The following is a 15,561-nucleotide window of genomic DNA, read 5'->3' on the forward strand; positions in this document are numbered from 1 at the left end:
TGTTATAATTTAGGGGAGGACATTCACGTACTACTACTCTAGCTGCCTTTAATCCTCCCAGTTGTGTTTAGTCCTGAGTTGTGACCTCAAAGCTCATAGGCCTGTCTTCCTTTTGTAAATAGTTTGGATATTTTTATCTCAAAGTGCATTATTTTGCACTTGCTCCCATGAGAGCTCATTTGTCAATTGTCAGATCACATGGTCAGATTTATAGGCTATTCTGATTATCTAGCTCAGGAATTGGCAAACGTTTTCTGTAAAGGCCAGATAATAAATAATTTCACTTCCACCACTATTGGTCTGCAGCTCTTCTTATGGTAGCAGTTGTTGCATTTCTCTGTGGGAAAGAAAAGAGGATTAAACACCTCTTTCTTAGCAAAACAGAGAGTAGGCATATGTGTGACAGACACAAGATGTATTCTGTAGTTTTGTTTGGCAGGAGATGATCCATTTCAAAACAAATTAAGAAGACTTGGAAAAAATATAATTCAGTATTTGAATAATGCTGCTTCTTGTTCTTTTTAAAAAATAATAATTTTAGGCCAGGCGCGGTGGCTCACGCCTGTAATCCCAGCACTTTGGGAGGCTGAGGCGGGCAGATCTCGAGGTCAGGAGATCGAGACCATCCTGGCTAACACGGTGAAACCCTATCTCTACTAAAAATACAAAAAATTAGCCGGGCGTGGTGGCAGGTGCCTGTAGTCCCAGCTACTTGGGAGGCTGAGGCAGGAGAATGGCGTGAACCCGGGAGACGGAGCTTGCAGTGAGCTGAGGTCGCTCCACTGCACTCCAGCCTGGGCGACAGAGCAAGACTCCGTCTCAAAAATAATAATAATAATAATAATAATTTTAGCTTTGCAGCAATCCTCAGGTGTCAGTCAGTCACTCTGCTGTTGTAGCAGCAGCCAAAGAGAATAAACAAATGAGCATGGCCGTGTTCCAATAAAACTTTATTTATGGAAACTGGGATGTGACTTTCATATAATTTTAATGTGTCACAAAATATTAGTTTTCTTTGCATTTTTTTCAACCACTTAAAAATGTAAAAACCACTCTTAGTTTGCAGGCTGTACAAAAACAGGCACTGGCGCGATTTGGCCCAGCACTTGCTGACCCCTGATCTAGACCTATCTGCGTAGAAGTGTTGTTAGAGGTTTTATCGCATAGGCTGGCCTCCAGATCATTTACACATGTTAGTATGTCCTTTCCTAGCACAGATGCCTGAGACTTAGGCTCTTGGTTTCATCAATCCTCACTTCCCAATGTACTGTTTTTAAAAATTTATTTATGTATTTATTTACTTATTTTGAGACGGAGTCTCACTCTGTTGCCCAGGCTGGAGTGCAGTGAGCCGAGGTAGCGCTACCTCGGCTCACTGCAACCTCCGCCTCCTGGGTTCAAGCAGTTTTCTACCTCAGCCTCCCAAGTAGCTGGGATTACAGGCACCCATGGTATGGGATTACAGCCATCATGCCTGGCTAATTTTTGTATTTTTAGTAGAGACGGGGTTTCACTATATTGGCCAGACTCGTCTTGAACTCCTGACCTCGTGATCCATCCACCTCAGCCTCCCAAAGTGCTGGGATTACAGGCGTGAGCCACAGCACCTGGCCTATTTTCTTTTATTTATTTTTTATTTTTTATTTTTTTGAGACAGACTCTCACCCTATTGCCCTCACAAGTAGCCTCCCAAGTAGCTGGGACTACAGGCACCCACCACCATCCTTGGCTAATTTTTGTATTTTCAGTAGAGACAGGTTTCACCATGTTGGCCAGGCTGGTTTCGAACTCCTAACCTCAAGTGATCGACCCGCCTCAGCCTGTCAAAGTGCTGGGATTACAGGCATAAGCCACGGTGCCCGGCCCTCAAATGTACTATTAAGGCAGCAGTATTTATACCACCCAACTGCCTTCATTTGGGCCGGGTATAGCTGGGGCCCCGGAACCCACCAGAATGCTTGCTTGTGGCTGTTCAAGCATCTTAGTGGCTCCTGTGAAAATACACTGGACCTTTCAAAATGGAAATCTGACTGTGGCTCCAACCTCTTCCATGCCTCCACGCTTAGCTCAGGCACTTGCCTCTTTCCTCTGAGCTGTAGTGTAGCTGCAGTAAACTTGTGTTTTCTGGGGTTCTGAGCACAGGCCTTTTCATGTGCAGCTTCCTCACTTGGAATACCTTTCTTCATCATTCTTTTAGCTAGTTAATTAGGTAAGCTCTCTAGAGCCACTCTCCTGCATGGCACCCATCATGCCCCAAGTCTAGATGAGTCAATTTGTTACATGTTTCACTTTGTAATGTTATATTCATTAGTGGCATTATTTGACTAATGGCTGCTACTAACTCTCATTAGACTCTAAGCTCCAAGAGAGTGAGGGACTGTATCTTTGCACACCACTGTATCTTCTGCACCTGGCACTGTGCCTGGCACAGAGTTAGGTGGTCAGCAAGCAACCCAGTAGGCCACAGCCTGCTGCCTGGGGCATTGATGCCTATGAGAGTTCCCTCCCTTTACTAGCAGAGTGAACTTAGATGAATTATAAGATCTCTTTGAGCCTCAGTGTCTTTCTGTGTAAAATGGAGGTAATAACATAACTAGTGTCGGGTTATGGTGACTTAAATGAGATAATGTGCCTGGCACATGGCCTGATATAGTCACTACTAGATTAACATTAGTCTCCTTCTCCCTTCTTATTATTGAGGTCCATTCTGTGGGTGCCTGACACCCAAGTATCACTTGCCCAGATTCCCCCAAGTGCACAGGACTCCATCTTTCTGTTGAGAACTGCACAGTTTCCATCGAGAAATCCAGAATTAGAGATGTGACTACCGTGCCCTTCATATATCCACTGCCTTCCCAGGAACTGTCACTTGGGCCTCTAGTTCTCTCCCCTACCTTGAATCAACAGGCCCGCCCATTATTTTTCTTCTGAGCTAGTTCCTTATTGCCTCACAAAACATTCCACTTTCACGCAACTTTTATTATTAGCCTGTCCTTTGGAAACCTGTCCGAGGTTTTATTAAGGCTTCTAGGTGAATAATACTAAGCTGTTGTTTATCTACTTTTCCATTTTTTTAACCACTTAAACATGTAAAAACCTCACAGAAATTTGTCAAATTTTCTCTTTAAAGATATCATCTTGACGGTCTTCTCTGAAATTAATTTTATTTATTTAGCTTGCCTATTTCACAAATGAACCATAATTTCCCAGGTTCCCTTTATAAATTTCTAAATGATAATAAATATTGTCATGTAATAAAAATTATAATATTTTGAGCCCACTGTGCTAGGAACCTTACATACACTATTTAATTAATTATTATTATTTTTTTTTTTTTGAGACAGAGTCTCACTCTGTCACCCAGGCTGGAGTGCAGTGGCGCAATCTAGGCTCACTACAACCTCCACCACCTGGGTCCAAGGGATTCCTGGGCATCAGCCTCCTGAGTAGCTGGGATTACAGGCATGCGCCACCACACTTGGCTCATTTTTTTTGTATTTTTAGTAGAGACAGGGTTTTGCCATGTTGACCAGGCTGGTCTTGAACTCCTGGCCTCAAGTGATCCACCCACATTGGCCTCCCAAAGTTTTGGGATTACAGGTGTGGGCCACCACGCCTGGCCCACTATTTAATATAATCCTTATAACAATCCTTCATAGTAGACACTATTGTTCCTATTGTGTACATGGAATAAATGAAATTTTATAAATATTTTGTTCTAAGTCACACAGTTAGGAATCAAGATTTGCATCAGGTTTGTATGAGTCAGGTGCCCATTGTCTTTTCACTCTGACCTTTTTCCTCCTTTCTTAGGCTTGTTGGTTCATAATGGTGGTGGGGAGGGTATGTATGTCATATTTTTGCTTTTCCAACCTCCTGAGTATACAGCCAGTTGTTATGACCAGTTACCCAATTTTGCCAATGGCCCCTCAATGTCATGTTGCACTTCCATCAGAAGTTGGGTAGGTCTTGAAGTATTATCCTTGTATTGAAAACAGTAATCATCCATCCATCTATCCATCCACCTATCCATTCAATATTCCTTAAGAGTCTGTATACCGACCGGGGGTGGTGGCTCACGCCTGTAATCCCAGCACTTTGGGAGGCCGAGGCCGGTGGATCACCTAAGGTAGGGAGTTCAAGACCAGCCTGACCAACATGGAGAAACCCTGTCTCTACTAAAAATACAAAATTAGCCGGGCGTGGTGGCACATGCCTGTAATCCTAGCTACTTAGGAGGCTGAGGCAGGAGAATCGCTTGAACCCGGGAGGTGGAGGTTGTAGTGAGCTGAGATCGTGCCATTGTACTCCAGCCTCGGCAACAAGAGTGAAACTCTGTCTCAAAAAAAAAAAAAAAGAGTCTGTATGCCAGATGCTATGCTATGTGCTAAACATGTCTTAGACCAAAGAAATGTGTCCCTAGTTTTTAAAATCAAGACATTGTGGAGTTAGTGGAAGAGGCATTGGCGGGTTGGGGGGTTAGGGTAGGGATGAAGAAGAGAAAGGAAGGGAAAGGAAGGAACTTCCTGTGAAGTCATTCCCCTGGGCACATGAGTATGATGGAGGAAGGCAGGGGAAGATATTGAGATTCTTACACAGCAAGATAGGAATGATAAGGCAAAACCAGCAGAATTTTGCCCTGGCATGAAATACTGCCTGTTTGTGGTACCTTATGATTTTCAGTTCCCTTCTCCAGAAGCTGATACTTTCCTATATCTCTGATGTTCTATTTACTCTTTTTGAAGCCACTTTTAGAAATTGGCCAGCATATGGACATGGTGGTGCAGCATATGGATGTGGTAGTCCCAGCTACTTGGGAGGCTGAGGCAGGAGGATCACTTGAGCCTGGGAGGTTGAGGCTGCAGTGAGCTATGATTGAGTCACTGCACTCCAGCCTGGCATGATTACAGCTCACTGCAGGCTAGGTTAGTGGAAGATAAAGGCTCTCTCAGGCTGCCAAAAAAATCAAGTTTCTGACTCTAATCAGGTCTTGAGAGCAAGACCATCTCAAAAAAAAAAAAAAATTGGCCAGCATAGATGTTAACCTTTGCATTTTGTGTTCTCTGTGTAGGTAGCATATCCACTCATCTCAACAGCCTACCAGAATTGCTACAGTAGATTCAAGTTATGCTTTTTAAAAGATTTAAACTGATTTACTGGGCTTAAAAAGGGGTTTACTTCTTTTTTTTTTTTTTTTGAGATGCAGTTTTGTTCTTGTTGCCCAAGCTGGAGTGCAATGGTGTGATCTCCGCTCACTGAAACCTCCGCCTCCTGGGTTCAAGCGATCCTCCTGCCTCAGCATCCTGAGTAGCTGGGATTACAGGCATGCGCCACCACACTCAGCTGATTTTTTGTATTTTTAGTAGAGACAGGGTTTCACCATGTTGGCCAGGCTGGTCTCAAACTCCTGACCTCAGGTGATCCACCAGCCTCAGCCTCCCAAAGTGCTGGGATTACAGGCGTGAGCCACCGGGCCCAGCCTACTTCATTTTTTCCCTTGGTTTTGCATGTGTTTGTGTGTGTGTATTAGTCTGTTCTCACACTGCTATGAAGAAATGCCCAAGACTGGGAAATTTATGAAGGAAAGAAGTGTAATTGACTTCCAGTTCCACATTGCTTGGGAGGCCTCAGGAAACTTGCAGTCATGGCAGAAGGCAAAAAGCAAGTGCCTTCTTCACAGGGCAACAGGATGGAGTGAGTGCAAGCAGGGGAAATGCCAGCTGCTTAATGCAACCATGAGATGTCATGAGAATTCATTCACTATCATGAGAACAGCATGGGGGAAACTGCCCCCATGATCCAATTACCTCCACCTGGTCCTGTCCTTGACATGTGGGGATAATGGGGTGAGATTTGGATGGGAACACAGAGCCAAACCATATCAGTGTGCATGGTGAATGCATTTGCACACAAGTGTGTATAGACTTGTACATGTGAAAAGCAAGGGGGGCCTGGATTGTTGTTCAATCATTAAAACATGTTCAGACAGAGGAATCCTGGTGATTAGAAGAGTCCTCACAAAGTGGACTTTACTTTGCTAAGTTCATTGTGAAATCAGAGTCTGAAACTTGATTTTATTAACAGCTTGAGAGTGCCTTCATCTCCCACTAACCTAGCTTACGAAAACTAGTAAATACAAAGGAAAATATTGTGAGTATGCAAGAAAATGTTTGTATGTTTTAGAGATCCACACTAAAGTGAATGGTTATCTCAGTCAGCCTGGGCTGCTACAACAAAATACTATATGCTTGGTGGCTTAGAAACAACAGGAATTTTTTGCTCACATTTCTAGAGGCTGAAAAGTCCAAGATCCAGGTGCCAGCAGATTCCATGTCTGGTGAGGGCCTGGTTCCTGCTTAAGAGATGGCTGTGTTCTCCCTCTGTCCTCACATGGTATAAGGGGCTAGGGGCCTCTTGGGGTCTTGGCACTTATCTCATGAGGGCTCTGTCTCCATGACTTAATCGTCTCCAAAAAGGCTCCACCTCCTAATATCACCTGGGTGGGGTAGGATTTCAACATATGAATTTTGGGGGACAGAAACATTTACACCATGGCAGTGGGGAGGGGTCTAGGATTTTCTTTAATATAGTTTAGTTTTTTTATTTTTATTTTTATTTTTTTATTTTTATTTTTTTTGAGAGGGAGTTTCGCTCTTGTTGCCCAGGCTGGAGTGCAGTGGTGTGATCTCGGCTCATCGCAAGCTCTGCCTCCCGGGTTCAAGCGATTCTTCTGCCTCAGCCTCTCAAGTAGCTGGGATTACAGGCATGTGCCACCACATCCGGCTAATTTTGTATTTTCAGTAGAAACGGGGTTTCTCCATATTGGTCAGGCTGGTCTCGAACTCCCGACCTCAGGTGATCCACCCACCTTGGCCTCCCAAAGTGCTGGGATTACAGGTGTGAGCCACCACGCCTGACTATATAGTTTAGTTTATAAAAGTGGGAGAAAGTGAAGCAAGTGTAGGAAAATCTTGATTATGATTGAACATGGTTATAGGGTATTTCATACTATTCATTATACCTTATATATATTCATTATATTATTTTCTTCACTTTTTTCCTTTTACTTATTTAAAAACCTGGAATACTTTTGTATGTTTGAAATTTTTCTTTTTTTTAACTTTTGTTTTAAGTTGAGGAGTGCACGTGCAGGTTTGTTACACAGGTAAACGCTTGTCGTGGGGGTTTGTTGTATGGATTATTTTGTCACCTAGGTATTAAGCCTACTACCCACTAGTTATTTTTCCTGATCCTCTCCCTGCTCTCACCTTCCACCTTCCAGTAGGCCCCAGTGTGTGTTGTTCCCCTCTTTGCGTTCATGTGTTCTCATCATTTAGCTTCCACTTATAAGTAAGAACATGTGGTATTTGGCTTTCTGTCCCTGCATTAGTTTGCTAAGGATAATGGGCTCGAGTTCCATCCATGTCCCTGCAAAAGACGTGATCACACTCTTTTTTGTGGCTGCATAGTATTCCATGGTGTATATGTACCATGTTTTCTTTATACAGTCTACCACTGATGGACATTTAGGTTGATTCCATGTCTTTGCAATTATGAATAGTCTTGCAACAAACATACGTGTGGATGTGTCTTTATGATAGAATGATTTATATTCCTTTGAGTATATCCAGTAATGGGATTGCTGGGTCAAATGGTAGTTTTGTTTTTAGATCTTTGAGAAATCACCACACTGTTTCCCATATGGTTGAACTAATTTACACTCCTACCAACAGTGTATAAGCATTTCTTTTTCTTCACAACCTTGACAGTACCTATTATGTTTTTACTTTAACCATAGCCATTCTGACAGGTGTGAGATGGTATCTCATTGTGGTTTTTATTTGCATTTCCCTAATGGTCAGTGATGTTGAGCTGTTTTTCATATGCTTGTTGGCCACATGTATGTCTTCTTTTGAAAAGTGTCTGTTCCTATTAATGGAGTTGTTTGTTTCTGTAAATTTGTTTAAGTTTCTTTAAAATAGTTTAGTTTAGTTTTTAAAAGTGGGAGAAAGTGAAGCAAGTGTAGGAAAATCTTGATAATGATTAAGTCTAGTTATAGGGTATTTCACAGTATTAATTATATATATTCACTTTTGCGTGTTTGAAACTTCTTTCTTTCTTTCTTTCTTTTTGAGACAGTTTTGCTCTTGTCGCCCAGGCTGGAGTGCAATGGAGTGATTTCGGCTCGCTGCAACCTCTGCCTCCCAGGTTCAAGCGATTCTCTGGCCTCAGCCTCTCCAATAGCTGGGACTACAGGCATGAGCCACTATACCCAGCTAATTTTTTGTATTTTTAGCAGAGACAGGGTTTCACCATGTTGGCCAGGCTGGTCTTGAACTCCTGACCTCAGGTAATTCACCCTCCTCAGCCTCCCAAAGTGCTGGGATTACAGGCGTCAGCCACTGCGCCCAGCCTGAAATTTTTCTTAATATAAATTTTAAAAATCTAAAGACAGTGACAGTAATTTACAGAAATAAATAAAACAGTCAGGTGGCCTGATTATTCAAGTTACCTTAACCAGAAATACAACCTAGAAAACTAATTTGATTAAGACTTCTGGGTCCACCTGCAATCCTAGCAAGGGCAGATAGCCGTAGGATCCAAGCACAAAAGATTAATGCCCTACTGGTTTAGTCTGTGTGTGCTATAACAGAATACCTTAGACTGGGCAACTTAAAAAGAACAGAAATTTATTTCTCACAGTTTGAGAGGCTGGGAAGTCTGTGATCAAGGTGCTGGCAGGTTTGGTTGTCTGGTGAGGGCCTCATCCCCTGGAGGGGAGGTGGAAGGGTAAATTAACCAAATGCTGCCCGAAGCTTCTTTTTTAAGGCACTTAATCCCAAACCTGAGGGAGGAGCTCTTATGGCCTGATTGCCACTTAAAGGCCCCACCTCTTAAAACTATCACATTGCAGCCTGGCCAACATGGTGAAACCCCGTCTCTACTAAAAATACAAAATTTAGCCAGGCAGTAGTGGTGTGCACCTGTAATCCCAGCTACTCAGGAGGCTGAGGCAGTAGAATCACTTGAGCCTGGGGACGAAGGTTGCGGTGAGCCGATATCATGCCACTACACTCCAGTCTGAGCAAAAAAGTGAGGCCCTGTCTCAACAAAACAAAAATCCTATCATTTTGGCAACATCTGAATTTTGGAGGGGCCGTATTCAAATGATAGTACCTACTATCTGTATAAAATGACGTAACTACCTGTTTTTGTTCTCGTCTTTCTCCAGAAAAAACTGATTTGATCTCTGTTTACTAAATTACAACTTCAGTACAATCCTGCCTCCCCCGAAATACTCACAGAGCATCTTTGAGGGGCTCAATCTCTTTGATTGCTCATTTACAGCCTCCTAGTTTACTCCAACAGATAACTGATTCCCTCCTTTGCATTGAATTCTTGCTAAAATAACCTTCAGAGAGTGGCTTATTCTCTTATCTGCAAATGGTTTTTTTTTGTTTTTTGTTTTTGTTTTTGAGACAGAGTCTCGCTCTGTCGCCTAGGCTGGAGTGCGGTAGTACGATCTTGGCTCACTGCATCCTCCCTACCTCAGGTTCAAGTGATTCTCATTCTCATCTGCAAATCTTGAGGAGTGCCTCACAATTGTTCCCTCCTCATACCAACCATATCTCACATAGTGCTGTCCATTATCCAGCACATAGCACAGTTAAAACCTAATCTGCTCTAATCCCAGTACTTTGGGAGGCTGAGGCAGGTGGATCACCTGAGGTCAAGAGTTCGAGACCAGCCTGGTCAACATGGTGAAACCCATCTCTATTAAAAACACAAAAAATTAGCCAGGCGTTGTGGTGGGCACCTATAATCCCAGATATTTGGGAGGCTGAGGCAGAAGAATCGCTTGAACCCGTGGGGTGCAGGATTCAGTGAGCAGGGATAGCGCCACTGCACTCCAGCCTGGCGGCAGAGTGAAACTCCATCAAAAAAAAAAAAAAAAACAACAAAACCTAATCTGATCAAGTCCACCATGAACAAGCCTGTGGTCTGACAAGGGAGCGTACTTCAGAATTGTGAAATGCTGCCCTCAACAAGGTGTTAACGGGTGGGTCTTTGTTCTTAGAGCTCCCAAGATGGTGGCAAGCCTTTTGTTCTCTGACCAGAGGTTCCTGGCCTCACAGATTCCAAGGAATGGAACCTTGGGCCATGCGGTGAGTGTTATAGCTCTATTAGAAGCCATGGGTCACAGAAGAGAACCGTGGAACCCAGTGACTAGTGTTAAGCTCAATTAGGACGAACCTGGGCACTTAGCTGTGCAGGAACAATGGTGAGCCTCTAGCCCCAACGGGAGCAGCAATGCATGCCTCGCTGGATCAGAAACGCAGAGGACACCCTGCCAGATCTAGAGGGGGAAGTCAATGGCAGGTCTGCGATGGCAGCGAACAGCAGTGGTGGATGGTGAGCGAAAGCTCACCTCGAGCCGGAAGAAACATGGACCAGAAGAGTGTGCAGTTGCAAGATTTAATAGAGTGAAAACTGAGACCCCATACAAGGGGAGGGGACCCAAAGCAGATTGCCCCTCCCTGCTCGAATGCCTGGGGTTTATATCCCAATCATTGTCCCTCCCCCTGTGCTCTCAGATGATAGATGATTTGACTATTTCTTTACCTCCTGCTTTTAGCCTAATTGGTATTTTAGTAAGCCCTCTTTACTACCTGATTGGTCAGGTGTAAGCTGAGTTTCAAGCCTCGTGTTTAAAGGTGCGTTCAGTCATCTTCCCCAGCTAGGCTTAGGAATTCTTAGTTGGCCTAGGAAATCCAGCTAGTACTGTCTCTCAAAGGGAACTCTAGCAGCGGCATTCTCATGGAAATGTTTAGATTAATTAGAGGACAAACTTTTTTTTTTTTTTTTGAGACAGAGTCTCTGTCTGTCACCCAGGCTGGAGCACAGTGGTGCAATCTTGGCTCACTGCAACCGCTGCCTCCCAGGTTCAAGGAATTCTTGTGCCTCAGCCTCCCAAGTAGTTGGGATTACAGGCTTTCACCATCATGCCCTGCTAATTTTTTTGTTGTTGTTGTATTTTTAGTAGAGTCGGGGTTTCACCATGTTGGCCAGGCTGGTCTCGAACTCCTAACCTCAAATGACCCTCCCATATCAGCCTCCCAAAGTGTTGGGATTACAGGTGTGAGCGACTGCACCTGGCCTGTGGACAAACTTTCCTTGTGTGTCTACGAATCAGTGAATGAAAGATCATTTTTAGAGAATGAAAACTAACCTCAAGAAAGCAGAGAGACGGTAGAGACTTCTGGGGTCTGAGCTCTCCCATATGACTTTCATGCCATGGGACTGTAGTAGTCACCCAAGAGAATGACATAGGCACATCTGTAGCCATCTCTCCCCTTCTGCTCTTCTGTCCCAGGATCTAGTTCTAGGAACAGAAAGGACAGATCTTCAAAGACCTAGACATCTGATGCCTACACTCATAGGCTTCTCCCATCACATTCCCTGTCCCTATATCAGGTACGTCAGTCCTGCTCCAAGCCAAAGGAGTGGTGCCTCAATTGCTACCACCAATGGCAAAAGGCATCTATTTCTGCTGCTTCCAGCTTCTGCTTTTGCTTTAGAAACTGTCATTCTTGGGATACATGAGAGACAGACACTGCTAACCTAACTGCTGGTTCATCTTCCACTCCTGGCACTTCCATTCCATCAGATATCTTAGGGGCTGAAACTGACATAGGAGTTAAGAAGGGATTACTTAGGCAGATAGTAAGGGCATGGGAGTCCTCCTAAGGCTTTTCTTTTTAATGAAAAGCAGCCCCAGATCATTTTCTAACAAAGAGAAGCCTGCAAGCTGGGAGCTTGCACGGGTGCATGCTAGCAGGAACTAAGGACTAGGCATTTTCAAAACAGAGGCTCCATCTTCCCTTCTCTGCCAGCCACGTGTATTGTAAGGAGCAGACAAGATGGCGCAGGTCAACTGGGAAGTCCATTTGCATGAGAAGATTAGGGTGGGGAGACCAGCCTTCCTGGCACACCATGTAAACGTCATAACTGATCCAACCAATCTGTGAGCCCTATGTAAATCAGATACCGCCTCTTCAAACTGAGTTATACAACTTGGTGCATTCACCACCAGCTGTTCCTTTTTGCTCGGAGATCCCTCTCTGTGTAGAGGAAGCTGTTTCTCTTTCTCTTCTCTTCTGCCTTTTAAACCTCCGCTCCTAAACTTCTTATGTGTGTACGTGTCCTAAATCTTCCTGGCACGTGACGACGAACCTCAAGTTTATACTCCAGACAACATAGCCACTTCAAAACCTGAGAAATAGCAGGACCGTATGAGGATTCTCGACTTTCTGGCCCAATCTCTCTGCCCGTTTGCCCAACACCAGCCTCCTGGAATTACAGAGATGGCTAAAGTAAAACCTCCTTTGTGTTTACAAATTGTTTTCAAAAACATGGTTTAATCTCATCCTCCTTCAGATCTGTGAGATAGCTATTATTTCTATTTAAAGAGACAAGACACTAGGGCACAGAGAAGTTAAGTAATTTGTTCACAGTCACAGTTAATTGAAAGCAGAGCCATGATGTGAACTGAGATATTCCATCTCCTGGAGGAATTCATCTGTATCTAAATCCAAATTATTACTGAGCTTTGAGCTACGATATCTCTTTCTTTCTTTTTTTCTTTTTTGAGACAGACTCTTACTCTGTCACCCAGCCTGGAGTGTAGTGGCGTGATCTCGGCTAACTGTCGCCTTGACCTCCCTGGGCTCAGCTTAGCCTCCCGAGTAGCTGGGACCATAGGCATATGCCACCACGCCCAGCTAATTTTTGTACTTTTTGTAGAGACAGGATTTTGCCATGTTCCCCAGGCTGGTCTCAAATTCTTGGGCTCAAGGGATCCGCCCGCCTCAGCCTCCCAAAGTGCTGGAATTACAGGCATGAGCCACTGTGCCCAGCCTATGATATTTCTGTAAGAAAAATATTGGTTATAGCCACCAAGTTATGTTACCACAAAAAATGACTCATTATTAGCTTCAGGCTGAGACTGTTCATAGCCAAAAGCCATATTTCATTCTGTGTTGAACTCATTAATTTAAACCGTTCCTAATTTTTTATTGTGATGAGTCAATAGATAATATTTACAGTTAATAAATCAAGAAAAACAAATATATTACATATATCGATTCAATGGTAATCAACAATATAACTTAAAAACAAACTATTAATAAATCTTCTGGGTAATGGGTGTGGAGTGTGGGTGTTGTGGAGACGGGTGGCAAGAGACTTTTGTTTTTCATTTAAGACAACTCGGTACAGTCTAACTTTTTCAAACATGTGCAAATGTTACTTCTATAAATTAAAAACAAATTTATTTTATTTTTTGAGACAGAATCTTGCTCTGTCGCCCAGGCTGGAGTGCAGTGGCGCAATCTCGGCTCACTGCAACCTCTGCCTCCTGGGCTCAAGCAATTCTCCTGCTTCAGCTTCCCAAGTAGCTGGGTTCACAGGCATGTGCCACCATGGCCAGCTAATTTTTGTATTTGTAGTAGAGAGATGGGGTTTCACCATGTTGGCCAGGCTGGTTTCAAACTCCTGACCCTGTGATCTGCCTGCCTCAGCCACCCAAAGTGCTGGGATTACAGGCGTGAGCCACTGTGCTGGGCCTAAAAAAACTTTTTAAAATAGAAAAATAAAATGAAGTAAAAAATATTTTATCAATGAGTGATTGCTTAGTCATATGTAATGCTATGTAGCCAATAGAAAAAAATGAGATACCTCTATACAAATTTTAAGTAAGAAAAACACATTGCAGAATGATACTTGAATAATACTATTTATTTCAAATTTGTGTGTGTGTGTGTGTGTAGATAAACTCACACACCAAACTGGAAGGATATATACCAAAGTCTAGGAATAAAGAGTAGGGAGGAGAGACTTTATTTACTTTCTTTTTTTTTTTTTTTTTTTGAGATGGAGTCTCGCTCTGTCGCCCAGGCTGGAGTGCAGTGGCACCATCTCGGCTCACTGCAGCCTCCACCTCCTGAGTTCAAGTGATTCTTGTGCCTCAGCCTCCCGAGTAGCTGGGACTACAGGTGTGTGCCACCACACCCAGGTAATTTTTGTATTTTTAGTAGAGATGGGGTTTCACCATATTTACCAGGCAGGTCTCGAAATCCTGACCTCATGATCCTCCTGCCTCGGCCTCCCAAAGTGCTGGGATTACACATGTGAGCCACTGTGCCGGGCCGATTACTTTCTGTCACGCGCGTCCGTGTGAAGAGACCATCAAACAGGCTTTGTGTGAGCAATAAAGCTTTTTAAGCACCTGGGTGCAAGTGGGCTGAGTCCGAAAAGAGAGTCAGCAAAGGGAGATAGGGGTGGGGCCGTTTTATAGGATTTGGGTAGGTAGTGGAAAATTACAGTCAAAGGGGGTTGTTCTCTGGTGGGCAGGGGCGGGGGTCACAAGGTGTTCAGTGGGGGAGCTTCTGAGCCAGGAGAAGGAATTTCACAAGGTAACGTCATCAGTTAAGGCAGGGACCAGCCATTTTCACTTCTTTTGTGATTCTTCACTTGCTTCAGGCCATCTGGATGTATACATGCAGGCTTGAGCTCAGAGGCCTGACACTTTCTATACTTCTATATATTGTTTTATTTTTTTCAAGAAGCATGTGCATTTAATATGAATGTATATGGATGATTCTGCAGGTTCAAAGCTAAAGTGATTCTGAGTGTTTTCCTTTTCATGCCATGAAAGAGCCCAAATGTGGTTGTATCGTGTTATGTATGAGAGTCAGGATCTTACACTGATTTGTAGTGAGGAAATTCACTGGTTCTCTGCTCCACGGTATTGTTGCAGAAGGGAAGTTTATGAATCAAATCACTCCACTCTTGTGCCTTAACGTCACCACAGAGCTGACCAAAAGTCTGACTCATGTTTCTTTTTATATTGTTAGATTTCCTTTCTCTGCTTGGTTTTGAGCATATGTCACCAGAATGCATGGGATTTAAATCCCCAAATCTAGAATTAATATTTGATGACTGTAACAAGGTATCTGAACCACACTTTGGAATTCTGGACTTTGGGTCTTGATTTACCCTGGTACTTACTATAACCTTTTTGAGACCTTGGCAATGAAATTATTGACTTTGAGCCTTGGCATCTTCATCTGTATCATGAAGATGTTAATAATATTAATCCTACAGTATTATTGCCAAGATCAAATGGGATAACCTACATGAAAGCCTTTGAAAATTATAAGCAATATACAAATAAACATAACATATTATTATTTTATTAGTCCTAATAACAAAAAGATACTTAATGCTCACTGACTACAGGGTTAGAGAATGAAGACTCCCTGCCTTACTTCTCTTTTCCATCCCGTGCAAAATGTTCCCCCAACACCACCCCACAAAAAAAGATTTGCTTGGCAGTACAATTTTGATTGTTTAGTGTTTCCATAGTGGTGTACCAGGAATCATAGGCAAGACAAGGAACTTGTAGCAAAATATTTCCTTTTTCTGTCCCCAGCCCAGATTTGTCCCCAGCAATACCAGGTTATTTATACCTTTTCTTTCCTTTATACTTGGCTCTTATGA

The 15,561-nt window shown here is 43.3% G+C and overlaps 1 protein-coding gene and 1 non-coding gene across 4 annotated transcripts in view; both read left to right on the plus strand.

Moving 5' to 3' along the window:
* Positions 1–15,561, plus strand: part of BLOC1S6 (biogenesis of lysosomal organelles complex 1 subunit 6) — an 83,973-nt gene that overhangs the window by 14,006 nt on the left and 54,406 nt on the right. The gene's annotated exons all lie outside the window — the stretch shown is intronic.
* LOC112437337 (small nucleolar RNA SNORA41) lies at positions 285–412 on the plus strand. Its single transcript, XR_003025961.1, has one exon. It is a non-coding gene; the product is annotated as a small nucleolar RNA SNORA41 (small nucleolar RNA).

Source organism: Pan paniscus, chromosome 16 (assembly GCF_029289425.2).
Source record: "Pan paniscus chromosome 16, NHGRI_mPanPan1-v2.0_pri, whole genome shotgun sequence".
Lineage (NCBI taxonomy): Eukaryota > Metazoa > Chordata > Mammalia > Primates > Hominidae > Pan > Pan paniscus.